General features: G+C 34.9%; 1 non-coding gene across 1 annotated transcript; it reads left to right on the plus strand.

Annotated features, from left to right (window-relative positions):
* Nucleotides 1-11,647: 11,647 nt before the first annotated feature.
* Nucleotides 11,648-11,751, plus strand: LOC112496163 (small nucleolar RNA R71). Its single transcript, XR_003062645.1, has one exon. It is a non-coding gene; the product is annotated as a small nucleolar RNA R71 (small nucleolar RNA).
* Nucleotides 11,752-20,278: the final 8,527 nt, after the last annotated feature.

The following is a 20,278-nucleotide window of genomic DNA, read 5'->3' on the forward strand; positions in this document are numbered from 1 at the left end:
GGATCCGTATCAACATGCATCATGGGCTAAATAATCCGTATTAATGCCAATTAAATCATGAGGGGGGAATCCACACCTCATGAACCACGCTCTAATCAATATGATGCTAAGGGCTTATCGTGCCAAATAATAATAACCTTATACTAGAGAGCCGGTGTAACCAAGGCGGTACTAGACAAGATTAGTATTATTTGTCGACGAGAAGTCAAAACATCCACAAAAACTAGAGGGGAAGAGAAAATAAATTTACCAAATTAAGCCCATGACACATGTTGAGACTTCACCTTCAACCCAAGCTTGAAAGAAAATTAGCCACTCATAATTGAACTAGGGGCAAAATGAGAATTTATTAAAATACGAAGAAAATACAAGATGGAGAGGGAATTACAGAAAATGGATCCCAAAAATGGATTCAGAGATATCAAATTAGGGGGGAGAGGCCCCCTTTTTATAGATACATGGAGTAAATCATGGCCATCGGATTAAAAACAGTTTGGACGCTCAGGATTGCGCCACGTCATCAGTCAACAGTCCACGGTTTGACCACGCGGATGAACAGTAACACGGTTTGACCCGACTTTGAACAGTAACGCGGTTTGACCCGGATGAACAGTAACGCGGTTTGGTTGAAAATAATCCTGTGTGATGCATGCACCGTACGCGAGATTTTTCGTCCACTGATATGCTGCCACGTCACCATCAACAGTACATAAGAATTTTAGTCCAACAGGATCGTGACACCTCATCAGTCAATGCCACATCATCGGTCAATGCCACGTCATCATCCGCCTATGTGAATAGTGTCGTGAACAGTAACGTATACAGTACCGTACACGTGAATAGTACCGTACATGTGAATAGTGCCATTTTTCCTTTTATGCTCCTCCTAAGGTTTTTGACCGTCCTGAGTTCAAAAGTGATGTCCGTTTTACCGTCTGATTTCTCCTTTATTGTGAAATGACTATAATGCCCCTAAAATACATAAAATACTTAATTAAAATAAAACACATGTAATTAAATCACAAGAAGGTTAAATACATAAAAGTAAGGGTTGTTAGTAAGACTTGAAATGTAAAATGACGATTTTCTCCTTTATAAATATGCATTTTCTAACACTCAACATCTGGGTCTTTGCATTTTAGAGGAATTTTCTGTTGGAGTATAAAACTAACGTTTTCTGTTAAAAATGCCTTCTTTTGAATATGAATGTTTCTCTTTTTAGTACAAAGGTCTTTAAGAAAATTGGCATAAGATGGAACTTGCTTTATAGCATCAAGTAAAGAGATGTTAACACTTACCTGTTTGAAGATTTCAAGAATCTCACCTGTGGATTTTCATTTCTTTCCTTTAGCTAACCTCTAAGGAAATGGAGCTTTGAGAACGTATTCTCATGGTTTGGTTTCTTCTCTCTCCTCCGGTGATGAGTCTTCAACACTCACTGGTACAATTTGATTTTCTTTTATCACCGGCATCTCCCATTTGTTGTCGACTTCTTTTCTTTTTCGTAAGGTCATGACTGCTTTGACCTCTCCATGCTGTTGTGGTGAACTGGTACTTGCTTCATGTACTCCTTTAGGATTAGGCACTGGTTGACTTGGAAACTTGCCTTTCTCAACAGTCATTGTCAAGGTCTGAACTGAAGAAGCAAGTTGTCCCACCATCTTCTCCAGGCTTGAAACTGATTGGGCTTGCGAGTTGAAGCCTGCTCTCAACTCATTTCGTAGTCCATCAATGGTGCGGTTCTGTTGCTCAATCGTGGAGTGAGTAATATTCTTGAAATTCTGGAATGCATCCTCCCATGGTTTGGGTTAAGAGTAGTTCTGGTTTTGATTGTATAGTCTAAATGGTGGCTGAGAGGCTTGAGGAACTTGAGGAATTTGTTGCACTGGTGGAGCTAGAGCTGCTGGTCCATTCTGTTGAAATCCTTGAGATCATAAAAAATTAGGGTGGTCTCTCCATCCAGGGTTATATATGTCAGTGTCAAATAACGCGTAAAGCACGTGGCTCGCAAGTCAAAAATAAAACAGTAAAAAGGAAAAAGCAAACAGTAATAAAATTATTAAAGACAATAATGCAAACAATAAGACAATAGTGAAATAAAATAACAATAAAGTAAAAGGATATTTACAGGTAGTTGCGACTGTGGCTCACATCTTCCTCTGGTTTTACGTCCAGAAACGGCTTGAACGCCCTCTATGGGTCGAGGATAGGCTTCCTATCCAGTTTTCTTATAAACTGGCAAACAGGGTCGTTTATAGTCAGATTCCCGAGACTATATCGTGCATGCTCTTTCTGGAATAATGGCCATAACTGGAGAATCGCTCCTTGCACATATCCACTGGGATGCGTTTCAAGAGACAAAAGGATATCATCCAATGACTCCTTATTCAAGCCATCCCTAATGAATTGAATCTTATCTTCCCTGTTATCAGACACCATTCCTAAAGAACATGGGTTTTTATTGCAACTCATTCTAGCACACTTATGACAAGCAACAGAAATTCTTCGAGCTCGTCGTTTTCTTGCATAATTTCCTTTACCACAACCAGGCATGTATGCAATAAATTTTGGAGGTAACTCACCTGCCGATCGTACTTTAGCCTCGATTAACCAACGGATGTCAGCAGGTATGTTATTCCTCATGAGTAATCGCATGCGTTCGGACCGAGCTTTATAGATTGTAAGGAGGGCATTCTGAGGAAGTGAAGGGAATCGCTTGTGAAGCTTTGCTAGAATCTCGTTTCTGTCCATACTTTCGCCTCAGAATATCAGTTATTATGGGAAACTGAAGTAACCGACTTGATTGTCACGGAGTACCGTTATCCGCCACTTCACCGGGGTCACAAACTAAAGCACACAAATAGAAAAACAAATTAAAACACACAAAGAAAATTAAAATCGTCCTCTTATTGAATTTACCTCAAGCTCCAACTGGATGTCGTAAACACTTCTCTCAATGTCTCTGAGTTGGCGTTCTAAACCCTCAACATAGGCTACTAACTCTGGTGGTTGTAGAGTCCAAATGCGTTGTGTTTTACAAAATTGAATCTGCCTTTTGAGATGAGTTTTGACACGTTGAAGTGGTTTAAGAATGTTCAGGAGGAACGGTCTAAGTATGAGACTCATGATTAAAAATGATAAGAGAAAACTTAATGGTAAAATAAACACACTTATGCAAAAACAATTTCAATTAGCAAAAGAATAATAATAAAAAGAAAGAAAGAAAAATCAAATCAACGAAAAGAAAAAAAAATCAATTCAAATTTGGTGGGTCACTCAAATTTATCTCGATGTCTTCTCCATGTGGTTGGTATTCTAGATATGACTTTAATCTTTGACCATTAACTTTAAATGTGACACCGTTCTTTGGGTCCTTAATTTCAATTGCCCCATGTGGAAAAACAGTATGAACAATAAATGGGCCAGACCAACGAGAGCGTAACTTACCTGGGAACAGGTGCAAGCGAGAATTGAATAAAAGCACTTTCTGACCTGGAGTGAACGATTTTCTCATAATTTGCTTATCATGGAAGACTTTCATTCGTTGCTTGTAAATCTTGGCATTTTCGTACGCGTCATTGCGAATTTCTTCAAGTTCTGCCAGCTGTAATCTTCTTTCTGAGCTGGCTTGCTGCATGTCAAAATTGAATTTCTTGATGGCCCAATATGCACGATGCTCGAGTTCCACAGGTAGGTGGCAAGCTTTTCCATACACTAGCCTGTAGGGTGACATCCCAATCGGGGTCTTGAAAGCCGTTCTATATGCCCATAATGCATCATCAAGTCTTAATGACCAATCTTTCCTGTCTGGCCTCACCGTTTTTTCTAATATGTGCTTTATTTCTCGATTGGATATCTCAACTTGGCCACTGGTTTGCGGATGATACGGAGTTGCCACTTTGTGTGTGATTGAATACTTTGTCAAAAGAGCTTTGAATGCTTTGTTACAAAAGTGGGCACCACCATCACTGATTATCGCTCGAGGGAATCCAAAGCGTGAAACAATATTGCTTTTCAAAAATGCTATCACCACCTTGTGATCATTGGTCCTACATGGAATTGCTTCTACCCATTTTGATACATAGTCAACAGCAACCAATATGTATTGATGACCAAAAGACGGGGGAAAGGGTCCCATGAAGTCGATACCCCATACGTCAAAAATCTCAACCACTAAAATTGGATTTAGTGGCATCATGTTCCTTCGTGTAATGCTTCTCATTCGTTGACACCTATCACATGAAGAACAGAAAGTGTAAGCATCTCGAAATATAGTTGGCCAATAAAAACCACATTGTAAAACTTTAGTCGCGGTTTTCTTAGCACTGAAATGGCCTCCACAAGCTTGTTCATGGCAGAATGAAAGGATATTCTGAATTTCACTTTCTGGGACACATCGTCTAACAATTTGGTCTGCACAATACTTGAATAAATATGGGTCATCCCAAAAGAAATTCTTTATTTCTGCAAAGAATTTAGCCTTGTCTTGCTTGGTCCAATGCTCTGGAAGTTTACCTGTAACAAGATAATTAACTATATCAGCATACCAAGGTAATACTTCCACATTCATTAATTGTTCATCTGGAAATGACTCATTCAATGGTAATGATTCTGTAATTGTGTCAAAATGGAGACGAGAGAGGTGGTCCGCCACAACATTTTCTGTCCCTTTTTTATCTTTGAATTCCAAGTCAAATTCCTGCAAAAGTAACACCCAACGAATTAGTCTGGCTTTTGCATCTTTCTTTGTGAGAAGATATTTAAGAGCAGCATGATCCTTGAATATAATTATTTTACAACCAATGAGATATGATCGAAATTTTTCCAATGCAAACACTACTGCTAGCATTTCTTTTTCAGTAGTTGAATAGTTCAACTGTGCATCATTTAATGTCATACTAGCATAGTAAATAACGTGGGGAATTCGATCAACTCTTTGTCCTAATACTGCTCCTACTGCATAATCAGATGCATCACACATTAGCTCAAATGGTAAGCTCCAGTTTGGGGCCTGAATGATGGGTGATGATGTCAACAACTGTTTTAATTTTTCAAACGCCATAAGACATGAATCATTAAAGATAAAAGGTACATCCTTAGCAAGTAAATTGCATAAGGGTCTAGAAATTTTGCTAAAATCTTTAATGAAACGTCTATAGAAACCAGCATGCCCAAGGAAAGATCTTACTTCTCTGACTGTTTTGGGTGGAGGAAGATTAGAAATGAGATCCACCTTGGTTTTGTCAACCTCAATACCTTTGCTCGAAATGATGTGACCGAGAACTATACCTTGTTTTACCATAAAATGGCATTTCTCCCAATTTAAGACCAAGTTCTTCTCGACACATCTCTGCAGAACTAGTGTTAGATGATGTAAACATTGATCAAACGAGTCACCAAAGACAGAAAAGTCATCCATAAAGACTTCAAGGAATCGTTCAACCATATCAGAAAAAATGCTCAACATGCATCGTTGAAATGTAGCAGGTGCATTACATAATCCAAATGGCATTCTCCTATATGCAAATGTGCCAAAAGGGCAAGTGAAAGTAGTTTTCTCTTGATCTTTTGGTGCTATGGGAATCTGATTATATCCTGAGTAACCATCTAGAAAGCAATAAAATTCATGGCCTGCTAATCTATCAAGCATTTGATCAATAAATGGTAAAGGAAAATGGTCTTTACGTGTGACAGAATTCAATTTTCTATAATCAATGCATACACGCCATCCTGTAGTCACTCTAGTGGGTATCAATTCATTATCAGCATTGGTAACTACTGTGACTCCTGACTTTTTAGGGACAACTTGTACAGGACTGACCCATGAACTATCAGAAATTGGGTAAATGATACCTGCATCTAATAGCTTAAGGACCTCAGTTCTAACAACTTCTTTCATGTTAGGATTTAACCGACGTTGCATCTCCCTAGTAGTTTTAGCATTTTCATCAAGGTGAATGTAATGCATGCAATCTACTGGGTTTATACCTTTAATGTCTGTTATGGTCCATCCTAATGCTCCTTTGTACTCTTTTAAAACATCCAACAACTTACCTTTTTGTTCATCATTGAGGGATGATGAGATGATTACCGGCAGAGTACTTTCTTTTCCCAAAAATGCATATTCCAAAGTGTTGGGCAATGGTTTGAGCTCGAGTTTCGGTGGTGATTCTGATGATGGAATGAGTTGCTTCTCTGATGGTGCTAGTTGTTCAACTCTTGACTTCCATTTATTAGTATCCATAGATGGTGCTGAGTCAAGCAGGGCGTTGACCTCATCAACCGATCTGTCAATATCAAAATCAAAACCAAAGTGAGTTAAACATGTTTGTAAAGGATCATCACTAAGGTTTGAAACAAAAGTATCATCAACTAATGCTTCAATTAAATCCACATCAACAATTCCATCATCTGCACTGTGAGGTTGTTTGGCAATGTTGAAGATGTTCAGCTCCATAGTCATGTTGCCGAAAGACAACTGCATATTTCCAGTCCTGCATTGAATGTGAGCATCCGCAGTTGCCAAGAAAGGTCGGCCTAGAATAATAGGGATGTGCTTCCTTGAATCCTGTATTGGTTGAGTGTCAATTACAATGAAGTCAACAGGAAAATAAAATTTGTCTACCTGGATAAGCACGTCCTCCACAATACCACGAGGTATTTTCGTGGACCGATCTGCAAGCTGTAACACCACTGGAGTTGGGTGTAATTCTCCCAGTCCAAGTTTCACGAATACAGAGTAAGGCAAAAGATTTACACTAGCTCCTAAATCCAACAAAGCATTCTCAATTGTGTGGTTCCCTATACTACATGAGATAGTGGGGGAGCCTGGGTCTTTGCATTTTAAAGGAATTTTATGTTGGAGTATAGAACTAACGTTTTCTGTTAAAAATGCCTTCTTTTGAACATGCATATTTCTCTTTTTAGTACAAAGGTCTTTAAGAAACTTGGCATAGGATGGAACTTGTTTAATAGCATCAAGCAAAGGGATGTTAACACTTACCTGTTTGAAGATTTCGAGAATCTCACCTGTGGATTTTCCCTTCTTGCCTTTCGCTAACCTCTGAGGAAATGGAGCTTTCGGAACGTATTCTCGTGGGTTGGTTTCTTCTTTCTCCTCCGGTGATGATTCCTCAACATTCACAGGTACAATTTGATTTTCTTTTGTCACCGGCATCTCCATTTTGTTGTCGACTTCTTTTCCTTTTCGCAAGGTCATTACTGCTTTGACTTCTCCATGCTGCTGTGGTGAACTAGTACTTGCTTCATGCACTCCTTTAGGGTTAGGCACTGGTTGACTTGGAAACTTACCTTTCTCAACGGTCATTGCCAAGGTCTGAACTGAAGAAGCAAGTTGTCCCACCATCTTCTCGAGGCTTGAAACTGATTGGGCTTGTGAGTTGAAGCCCGCTCTCAACTCATTTTGTAGTCCATCAATGGTGCGGTTCTGTTGCTCAATCGTAGAGTGAGTAAGATTCTTGAGATTCTGGAATGAATCCTCCCATGGTCTAGGTTGAGAGTAGTTTTGGTTCTGATTGTATGGTCTGAATGGGGGCTGAGAGGCTTGAGGAACTTGAGGAATTTGTTGCATTGGTGGAGCTGGAGCTGCTGGTCCATTCTGTTGGAATCCTTGAGACCATGAAAAATTGGGGTGGTCTCTCCATCCAGGGTTATATGTGTTGGAGTATGGGTTGTAATTTGATGGCTTTCTCATTACACTTATGACATTGGCTTGATCTGAGTATGAGTCATGGTCATGTGGCTCTGTTGATTTAGCAGTCGATAACGATGCTATTTGTCGAGAGAGACCTTCAATTATCGCTTTGACTTCTTTAATTTCTGAACTTGACTCGCCAATGTGAACCTCATTTACTCCCTTAATTCTTCTTGTATTCCTGAGTGATCGACTCCGTTGTTGGGAATTATCCGCTTGTCGCTGGAAGAATTTCCAAATCTCTGATGCACTTTTTGACATTAGCTCTCCTCCACTTGTTGCCATTAGCCATTCTTGCACATTCGGCAATAATCCCTCCAAAAAGTATTGGCATTGGTGCCATTTTTCGTACCCATGATGTGGACACTTCACGAGTAGCCCATTGAATCGATCCCATGTTTCGAAAAATTGCTCGTCCTCTCTCTGGGTAAACTCCGAGATTTCCCTGCGAATAGCATTGGTTTTATGCACTGGAAAATATTTATTCAAAAATTTTGTAACCATTTGTTCCCATGATGCAATGCTATTAGCAGGCAATGTATTAAGCCATGAACGAGCTCTATCCTTTAAAGAAAATGGGAATAATCTGAGTTTAACATCATCGTCTGAAAAATTTTCATATTTAAAAGTTTGACAAATGGCATGAAAATCATTCAGATGATTATATGGATCCTCATTTTCTAGGCCATAAAATGTGGGGAGACAATTTAGCACACTAGGTTTTAGTTCAAAGCTCCTAGCAGCTACATTTGGGTATCTTATGCATGATGTGCTCAAATTAGCTAAGGGACTGAAGTAGTCCTTAAATGGCCTCTCTTGTGGTTGCAAATCCATTTCAAATTTATTTTTAATGTGCTTTTGTGTGCGAAGTGTTTTTTCTAATTCAAGGTCTATAGGTTCAAGATTAGGTAATAATGACCTACGACCATGCATGCAAAACAAATAAAATGAAAATAAAGATGGGAACAAAACAAGTAAAAATAAAGAAGAGGGAGAAATTACGATACTAACTTTATTGCGCTATTAAAACCTTTCTATAAAAATACACAAAAACGAATACGTGAAATAAATTAACTAAAAATAAATTAATAAGATAAAAAAAATTACAAAGAAAAATAAATTGAAAATTAAATTACAGAATTTTAAAGAAGAGAAAAAGAAAAGAAATACTAACTTTTAAATGTAGATTCACTCTTTTTTTTTCTTTTTTTTATAATAAAAAAAATACAAGAAAACAAATAAAAGAAATTATTCACAAAAATTAATTCTATTAATTAAAATTACTTACCTCCCCGGCAACGGCGCCAAAAACTTGTTGTGCAAATTTTAATGTACTCGCAAGCGCACGAATCTATTGTAGTATAGACTAATGGTGACGAGTGTCGATCCCACGAGGAGGTGGATTTTAATTGTGTAGAATTAATTTTGTAAATGGGTGATTGGATTTGTGGTGGAAATGATTTGGGATATGCTAAAACTTAAATTAAAATGGCGAGAATAAATTCTAAAATTGGAATTGCAATGGAGAGAATAAATTGAAGAGAAAATCTATTAAATTGATGTACTTGGGTATCTGGATCCGTATCAACATGCATCATGGGCTAAATAATCCGTATTAATGCCAATTAAATCATGAGGGGGGAATCCACACCTCATGAACCACGCTCTAATCAATATGATGCTAAGGGCTTATCGTGCCAAATAATAATAACCTTATACTAGAGAGCCGGTGTAACCAAGGCGGTACTAGACAAGATTAGTATTATTTGTCGACGAGAAGTCAAAACATCCACAAAAACTAGAGGGGAAGAGAAAATAAATTTACCAAATTAAGCCCATGACACATGTTGAGACTTCACCTTCAACCCAAGCTTGAAAGAAAATTAGCCACTCATAATTGAACTAGGGGCAAAATGAGAATTTATTAAAATACGAAGAAAATACAAGATGGAGAGGGAATTACAGAAAATGGATCCCAAAAATGGATTCAGAGATATCAAATTAGGGGGGAGAGGCCCCCTTTTTATAGATACATGGAGTAAATCATGGCCATCGGATTAAAAACAGTTTGGACGCTCAGGATTGCGCCACGTCATCAGTCAACAGTCCACGGTTTGACCACGCGGATGAACAGTAACACGGTTTGACCCGACTTTGAACAGTAACGCGGTTTGACCCGGATGAACAGTAACGCGGTTTGGTTGAAAATAATCCTGTGTGATGCATGCACCGTACGCGAGATTTTTCGTCCACTGATATGCTGCCACGTCACCATCAACAGTACATAAGAATTTTAGTCCAACAGGATCGTGACACCTCATCAGTCAATGCCACATCATCGGTCAATGCCACGTCATCATCCGCCTATGTGAATAGTGTCGTGAACAGTAACGTATACAGTACCGTACACGTGAATAGTACCGTACATGTGAATAGTGCCATTTTTCCTTTTATGCTCCTCCTAAGGTTTTTGACCGTCCTGAGTTCAAAAGTGATGTCCGTTTTGCCGTCTGATTTCTCCTTTATTGTGAAATGACTATAATGCCCCTAAAATACATAAAATACTTAATTAAAATAAAACACATGTAATTAAATCACAAGAAGGTTAAATACATAAAAGTAAGGGTTGTTAGTAAGACTTGAAATGTAAAATGACGATTTTCTCCTTTATAAATATGCATTTTCTAACACTCAACATCTGGGTCTTTGCATTTTAGAGGAATTTTCTGTTGGAGTATAAAACTAACGTTTTCTGTTAAAAATGCCTTCTTTTGAATATGAATGTTTCTCTTTTTAGTACAAAGGTCTTTAAGAAAATTGGCATAAGATGGAACTTGCTTTATAGCATCAAGTAAAGAGATGTTAACACTTACCTGTTTGAAGATTTCAAGAATCTCACCTGTGGATTTTCATTTCTTTCCTTTAGCTAACCTCTAAGGAAATGGAGCTTTGAGAACGTATTCTCATGGTTTGGTTTCTTCTCTCTCCTCCGGTGATGAGTCTTCAACACTCACTGGTACAATTTGATTTTCTTTTATCACCGGCATCTCCCATTTGTTGTCGACTTCTTTTCTTTTTCGTAAGGTCATGACTGCTTTGACCTCTCCATGCTGTTGTGGTGAACTGGTACTTGCTTCATGTACTCCTTTAGGATTAGGCACTGGTTGACTTGGAAACTTGCCTTTCTCAACAGTCATTGTCAAGGTCTGAACTGAAGAAGCAAGTTGTCCCACCATCTTCTCCAGGCTTGAAACTGATTGGGCTTGCGAGTTGAAGCCTGCTCTCAACTCATTTCGTAGTCCATCAATGGTGCGGTTCTGTTGCTCAATCGTGGAGTGAGTAATATTCTTGAAATTCTGGAATGCATCCTCCCATGGTTTGGGTTAAGAGTAGTTCTGGTTTTGATTGTATAGTCTAAATGGTGGCTGAGAGGCTTGAGGAACTTGAGGAATTTGTTGCACTGGTGGAGCTAGAGCTGCTGGTCCATTCTGTTGGAATCCTTGAGATCATAAAAAATTAGGGTGGTCTCTCCATCCAGGGTTATATGTGTTGGAGTATGGGTTGTAATTTGATGGCTTTCTCATTACACCTATGGCATTGGCTTGATCTGAATATGAGTCAGGGTCATGTGGTTCTGTTGATTTAGCAGTCGATAACGATGCTATTTGTCGAGAGAGACTTTCAACCATCTCCTTGACTTCTTTGATTCCCGAAATTGACTCGCCAATGTGAACTTCATTCACTCTTTTAATTCTTTTAGTATTCCTGAGTGATCGACTCTGTTGTTGAGAATTATCAGCTTGTCGCTGGAAGAATTCCCAAATCTTTGATGCACTTTTTGACATTAGCTCTCTTCCACTTGTTGCCATTAGTCATTCTTGTACATTCGGCAATAATCCCTCCAAAAAGTATTGGCATTGGTGCCATTTCTCGTACCCATGATGTGGACACTTCAAGAGTAGCCCATTGAATCGCTCCCATGTTTCGAAAAACTGCTCGTCTTCTCTCTGGGTAAACTCTGAAATTTCCCTGCGAATAGCATTGGTTTTATGCACTGGGAAATATTTATTCAAAAATTTAGTTACCATTTGTTCCCATGATGTAATGCTATTAGCAGGCAATGTATTGAGTCATGAACGAGCTCTATCCTTTAAAGAAAATGGGAATAGTCTAAGTTTATCATCATCATCTGAAAAATTCTCATATCTAAATGTTTGACAAACAGCATGAAAATCATTCAAATAATTATATGGGTCCTCATTTTCTAGGCCATATAATGTTGGGAGACAATTTAGCACACTAGGTTTTAGTTCAAAACTCATAGCTGCTACATTTGGGTATCTTATACATGATGTGCTCAAATTAGCTAAGGGACTAAAGTAGTCCTTAAATGGCCTCTCTGGTGGTATTTGTTGTTGTTGCAAATCCATTTCACTTTTATCTTTAATTACAACGTGTTTGTGTGTGCGAAGTGTTTTTTCAAGTTCAAGATCTATAGGCTCAAAATTAGGTAATAACGACCTTCGACCATGCATGCAACGAATACAAAAAAAATGAGGACAAAATTAATAAAAATAAACAAGAAGGAAAAATTACGGTATTAACATTATTGCGCTGTTAAAACCTCTCTATAAAAACACACTAAAAAATTCGTGAAATAAATTAACTAAAAATTAAATTAATAAGATAAACAAAAATTACAAAGAAAAATAACTTAAAAATTAAATTGCAGAATTGTAAAGACTAGAGAAGGAAAAGAAAAGAAATACTAACCTTTAAATGCAGATTCACTTTTTTTTTTAATTAAAAAAATACAAGAAAACAAATAAAAGAAATTATTCACAAAAATTAATTCTACGAATTAAAAAAACTTACCTCCCCGGCAACGGCGCTAAAAACTTATTGTGCAAATTTTATTGAACTCGCAAGTGCACGAATCTGTTGTAGTATAGATCAATAGTGACGAGTGTCGATCCCACGAGGAGGCGGATTTTAATTGTGTATAATTAATTTTCTAAATGGGTGGTTGGATTTGTGGTGAAAATTATTTGGATTATCCTAAAATTCGAATTAAGATGGCAATAATAAATTGAAGTGAAAATCTATTAAATTGACGTATTTGGGTATCTGGATCCGTATCAACATGCACCATGGGCTAAATATTCCTTATTAATACCAATTAAATCATGAGGGGGGAATCCACACCTCATGAACCATACTCTAATCAATATGGTGCTAAGGGCTTATCGTGCCAAATAATAATGATTTTGTACTAGAGAGCCGGTGAAACGAAGGCGGTATCTCAAGATTATTATTATTTGTCGATGAGAAGTCAAAACATCCACAAAAACTAAAGGGGAAGAGAAAATAAATTTACCAAATAAAGCGCATGATACATGTTGAGACTTCACCTTCAACCCAAGCTTGAAAGAAAATTAGCTACTCATAATTGAACTAGGGGCAAAATAGAAATTTATTAAAATACTTAGAAAATACAAGATGGAGAAAGAATTACAGAAAATGGAGCCCAAAAATAGATTCAGAGATATTAAATTAGGGGGGAGGCCCCCTTTTTATAGATACATTGAGTAAATCATGACCATCGGATTAAAAACAGTTTAGACGCTCAGGATTGCACCACGTCATCAGTCAACAGTACGCGGTTGGAACAGTAACACGGTTTGACCCGGCTTGAACAGTGACGTGATTTGGTTGAAAATAATCCTGTGTAATGCATGTACCATACGCGAGATTTTTGGTCCACTGATATGCTACCACGTCACCATCAACAGTATATAAGAATTTTAGTCCAACAGGATCGTGACACCTCATCAGTCAATGCCACATCATCGGTCAATGCCACATCATCGGTCAATGCCACATCATCGATCCGTCAATGTGAACAGTGTCGTGAACAGTAACGTAGACAGTACCGTACATGTGAACAGTGTCATTTTCCTTTTATGTTCCTCCTAAGGTTTTCGACCGTCCTAAGTTCAAAAGTGATGTCCGTTTTGCCGTCTGATCTCTCGTTCATTGTGAAATGACTATGATGCCCCTAAAATACATAAAATACTTAATTATAATACAACACACATAATTAAATGACGAGAAATTTAAATACATAAAAGTAGGAATGTTAGTGGAACTTGAAGTGTAAAATGACAATTTTCTTCTTTATAAAATATACATATTCTAACACTCAACAGTAGACAACCAAAAATTTATAGTTAATGGAGAGAGGTAGTTGATTTAATAATCAATTATCCTGATCCATATTATAGAGGTTTTTATACATTTTATGAAGCTATAGAATTTTCTAGAAAATAAATAGAACCAAATTATCATGTTAGTCATTTAATAAATCCTTTAAATAATGCATCAGCAGCTTCATCTAGACAGTCAAATAATCCTTTAAACAGTGCTTCAGCAACATCATCATCATCATCCATACAATTTTGCAATCATTGTAAAGTCATGACACGAACTATTAGAGAGCTCAATGAGACTATATGTCATTTAGACAATGAAGTAAATTCATGTAGCCAGAGAATAAGTGCATTAGAAAGTACTAAAAAAGAATTAATTAGACAGAATATTATATTACAAAACAAATATCAAATTCTGTTATTGGACCACCAAAAAACCCAAAATATCCAAAAAAACCCAAAAAAAGCCCTTATACCAAAACACTCATTAAACAAATTTTTTGACCATACCCCAGCCAGACAGCTAACTAAAATACAATAACTTTCATCTTTTCTTGGTGACGCTATAGACATGGTAAAAGAAAAAATTGTTGAAAATCTATACACATATTTTGTTTCTTTAGCAAACCAATTGTTTGATAGCCAGTTAAACTTCTTACTTGAATTTAGGCCCAGTTAGTCAGAATTAAACAACATTACTTCACTTAAACATAATTTTCCTACTATTTCTTTAGATTACTCCCTAACCAAAACTATAGACAATGAAGACATTCTGTACAAAGCCCTTAGTTTTGGAATGATATGGGCCATTTATATTTTTAGCCAAGATAGATTTAAATTCTTTCCACCAACCCTAAACAGAGCCTTATCCATTATAAGACAAGCACCATTAGTAATTAATTTTAATTCTATACCACCTAAGCCTTAAGTAATCAATAAAACCAAAACTGGTGTCATATTACCGACCTATCATGTCATTTTTATTTGCGAAGGAGCAAAGAAGTACAGAAGAAGATTTTATCATGACAAGCTTAACTTCTCCGCAAAAGATTTATATCAATTTTAATTATATACCACCTAGGCCTCAAGTAATCAATAAAACCAAAAATAATTAGCATACTCATCAAAATATCTTAGATCACAAATTTTTAATTGTTCTAAATTCTTAATAGCTTTAATATGTTTAATTATAGCAACTCAACTTGTACTCAAAATCAAAATCAATAAAAGTTTCTTTTTCCATAAACACTTAACAATTTACATAGACAGCAACTAGCAAGCAATTATCAAGTAAGTAGTTTTACTCTTTACTTTTATTTAGCTTCCGGGTTCAGAAGTCTAGCCGAGTTAATGAAAATATAAATTATATTTAAAGCATTAACAAAAGGTGGTCCTTTTTATCATTTAAGAGCAAACAAATTTTGGAGGGAAAGTTTTTGAAAATTAAGGTTTTTTTTTTTTTACAAAAACAATAAGAACTTAGTAAAAGTTTCTGCTGATTTTTTGAAAGCTTATTTTCAAACACAGTCTTCGTTGGCCTGTTTAGCCGTTAATGTGTTGAGAAGACATTTTTGGGCGTGAGTTAGGAGTTAAAAGTGTTTTTAACATGCATGTTTTCAGAATTAGATAAATAAACTTTGAAAAGTCAGTTTTTGGCAAAGCATCTCCTGCAATTTCCATAAAGCTTTTTTGGGAATACTCTGTCTATAGGCGAGAAACCAGCAACGTATATTCTGATGGTCAACCCGAATGGGGACTAGATCAGTTTGTACTGTTAGTATAACAAGCCACGTATAGGTTTCTTCTAATCGAAACCTAGCGTCCGTTTTTATCTTTCCTTCTCTTTGGTATCAGAATTGTATACAGAATGCTAAATATTTTTCTAAATTTGATTGTAAAAGTCTATTTTTTGTTTTAATAATTCTATTTTCTTTATAGAGATAACTATATTATTATTTTTAAAACAATCTAAAATTTTATTCTGGCTAAAGACTAAAGTATCATCTATATAAACTATACAAAATTTTGAATAAAGTTTTAATATCCTATCCATTTTAGCTTGAAATACTTGTGGTGCGTTTTTAAGTTCAAATGGCATAACTAACCACTCAAAATGTCCTTCTAAACAACTAAAAGTTGTCCATTGAACAGATTCTTCGTGGAGTCGTACTTGCCAAAATCCACTTTTACAATCAAATTTAGAAAAAAAATTAGCATTTTGTATACAATTTACTAGAGTTTCACAGACATCCCCTAACGGCCCTAGCTCCGTCTGCCGGCTCATCTGTTTACCCGAGCTTGCTTATAGCGCTAGCAAGAAGAGAAGTAATCTAATAAATTGTATACAAAATGCTAGTTTTTTTTTCTAAATTTGATTGTAAAAGTGGATTTTGGCAAGTACGACTCCACGAAGAATCTGTTCAATGGACAACTTTTAGTTGTTCATAAGGACATTTTGAGTGGTTAGTTATGCCATTTGAACTTAAAAACGACCCACAAGTATTTCAAGCTAGAATGGATATGATATTAAAACCTTATTCAAAATTTTGTATAGTTTATATAGATGATACTTTAGTCTTTAGCCAGAATAAATTTATGCATATTACCCATTTACATAAAATTTTAGATTGCTTTAAAAATAATAATATAGTTATCTCTAAAAAGAAAATATCATTATTAAAACAAAAATAGACTTTTTAGGATTAATAATAGATAGAGGAACAATAGAATTACAACCACATATAGTTAACAAAATATTAGAATTTCCAAACAAAATAGAAGATACAAAAGAATTACAAAATTTTTTAGGACTATTAAATTATAGTAGAAAATTTATACCAAATCTTAGAACATTAATAAGACCTTTATATAATAAATTAAGTAAAAATGGACAAAAATATGAAGATATAAAATTAATCCAAAAACTTAAAGGAATAGTTAAAAATCTCAAACCCTTAGCATTACCAATAGACAATTATTATAAAATTATACAAACAGATGCTAGTAGTTTAGGAAGGGCAGGAATATTAATCCAAAAGCCCAATAAAGATAGTTCTAAAGATAAAGAATAAATATCAATGTATACTAGCGGTAAATTTACAGAAACAGATGGTAGAAAATCTAGCACAGAATTAAAAATTTCAGAAATAATAAATTCTTTAAATTCATTTCATTTGTATATACACAACGACACATTTACAATTAGAACTGATTGTAATAATATTATAGAATTTTATAAAAAAGTACAAAAGAAAAACTTTGAAACGAAAAATTATTTTATTAGTATGAGATGGATATATTTTTTTAGAAGTAACAACTGGTAGGGGATACAAAGCAAACTTTGAACATATAGTTGGTAAAGATAATACATTAACAAATATTCTTTCAAGACTAATAAATAAATAATTATTTTGCAAGAATGGAGTGATTTATGAATTTCGGTCCAATTAAACTTAGACAGTTCCCATCAAGAACAAATTTAAATTTTAAGAGTAAATTTCAGTTATTAGACAGTCAACAATGCATTTTAGACAATTTGTGGTGTGTTAATAACCCACAAGATAAATTAAAGGTAGCCAATGCACTCATGCATTATTTTAAACAAGTTAATGAACATGTAGACAGTAATCACTTTGCATTTTTTGTATTAGTTAGAGGTAGACAACCAGGAATTTATAGCCAGTGAAGAGAGGTAGTTGATTTAATAATCAATTATCCTGATCCATATTATAGAGGTTTTTATACATTTCATGAAGCTATAGAATTTGCTAGAAAGGAAATAAGACCAAATTATCATGTTAATCATTTAATAAATCCTTTAAATAATGCATCAACAACTTCATCTAGACAGTCAAATAATCCTTTAGACAGTGCTTTAGTAGCAAGATCATCATCATCCATACAATTTTGCAATCATTGTGAAGTCATGACACGAACCATTAGAAAGATTAATGACACTAGATATCATTTAGATAGTATATTAGAAGCAAGTGTTTTTAACATGCATGTTTTCAGATGTAGTTAAATAAAATTTGAGAGAATAGTTTTTGGCAAAGCATCTTCTGCAATTTTCATAAAACTTTTTTTGGGAATACTTTATATATAAGTGGGAAACCAACGACGTATATTCTTATGGTCAACCCAAATAGGGACTAGATTAGTTTGCACTGCTGGTATAAACAAACCACGTACAAGTTTCTCCTATACTTCAAAAGAAAAATTGTCCATTTAAACCTCAATTTTAGTCAAACTATATACTCTCAGGATAAGACTAGCTACAACAAGTTTTGCTTTGCTCTTTGATTTGTTAGCTGAGTCCATGATCCCCATGGCTATACATCAACCAAGAAATTCAATAAGGAAAATAAAAATTGGAAAAAACTTCAAGTTGACATATTATTCGTTGATGATAATAAAAGTTACATAATCTATTATATGATAATATAATTACGGATAAATACTCGTTTAATCCTTATATTTTGAATTAAGCATTCATTTAATCTATATACTTTATCCTAAGTGTTGTATATTCTTAATCCTTTCTAGGTAACAAAAAAATTTTTTTTTTTAGCAACTCTCCGTACATGTCATTATCCATTCCATATCTGAAGAACAAGAATACCCATAAAATAGATCATATAATAGATTAAGTTTTGATCAAAATCTAGTTATTTAATCACCATAGGCCGTTAACATCAAGAAATTAGTAATTAATAATTAATTTCTTAAGGACAATGGAACCAAATTTAAGCTGACCAAATTGACCAATTTTAAGTAATGAACTGTAGCCGACAAAAATAAAAGATCTGGATAAGTGAAATAAGAGTTAAAGGGGGCAGAACCGTTAATTTTTAAGTTAGTGAGACTTCTGCTAACTTCGACGGCAGCATTTAACATATTGGCACCAACTTGATGAATGTAAAAAATTGTGGCACCTAGGTGAAATAAACCCTTAAATATAAGTTAGTTTAGAAGGTGGGGATATTTTCACTTAGAGGTGGCCAACAGGCCATGCCGTGCCAACCTAGGCCCATCAAAGCAAGCCCGCGCGTGCTCGTGCTCGTGTCGTACCATGCCGTGCTTAATTTTTTTTCTTAGGTCCGGCCCACCACACATGCCGTTCCGTGCTTAAGAAAAAAAGCCCACTAAACTTTTTTCTTTTTTTTTTATTTTTTTAAGAGCGCATGCCAAGTTGTTGTCTTATTTTTTTCAAGCCTATATACCTTTTTAGATTCATGTGCCTTTATTGAAATTTAATAGAATAAAGAATTCAAAACTCAAATTCATAGTCAATAATAATAAGAGAATGTAATATTAATTACTAAGTTTGACTCTATATTAGAATTCTTTTTTAGTACTTAACAACAACAACAATAATTAAATTTTTTTAAGGGTTAACTTAATTGTTAACTTGGAATTACGTAGAGTCATATATCATAATTTACAATAATATTAATACACATTTATAAAATCATGATATCAATTATTTATTTAATAAATTATAAACATAAATCAATTTTTTCTTGAAACTAAGAATTAAATAAATTTAAAAAACTTGAGCTAATAAAATATATTAAAAGATTCAATTTCAAGTTATTTATAAAATCATAAAATTTTAAGTTTATTTTTATTAAAAAATAAAACGTGCTTATTGCGTGTTTTTCCGTGTTCCGTGTTTTGACCCATCTCTAATCGTGCAGTGCTTTTAAGGCCCACGTGCCTAAAATCTAAATCCGGCTCAACCCACGTGCGTACCGTGCCATCCCGCGTGCTCTAATAAAACGTGCTCGTGTCGTGCTGTGCTGTACGGACACGTGTCGTGCCTCGTGCTATCTAGCCTATTGTCCACCTCTAGTTTCACTCCATTATTTGCAATCCACCCCAGTTCTAAAAAATAGTTACAATAAATATAAATATATATCTAATAAATACAAATCAACAAACAAATGATGTAATTAATCAATTAAATCATTTTTTTTCTTACTTAGTTTTTTTACTATTAAAGCAGCTTTAATATAAGTTTTATTTAATTATTTTGCTTTATGACATAAAATGACCTGCTTGCCCCAAAAAATATGTGTTCTTGTATCTAATACTTTAGAAACTTAATTTTGTAACTTATAATCTAACTTCTTAAATAAAGTTTAATAATTTTCAATATTTCACATGTAAATGACATAAATTTGATAGCCTAATAATTTAATGAGTATTTTCTCATAAAATCATTATGTTATTTTAATTAAAAATTATTAATTATACTAATAAAGTAGAATAAACTATTTAGAAACAATGAATTTTGTATAAAATTAAAAAATTGTTGAAGTTATATTAAATTTTTGGTATTTTTACCCATTAA

Source organism: Citrus sinensis, chromosome 6, assembly GCF_022201045.2.
Source record: "Citrus sinensis cultivar Valencia sweet orange chromosome 6, DVS_A1.0, whole genome shotgun sequence".
NCBI lineage: Eukaryota > Viridiplantae > Streptophyta > Magnoliopsida > Sapindales > Rutaceae > Citrus > Citrus sinensis.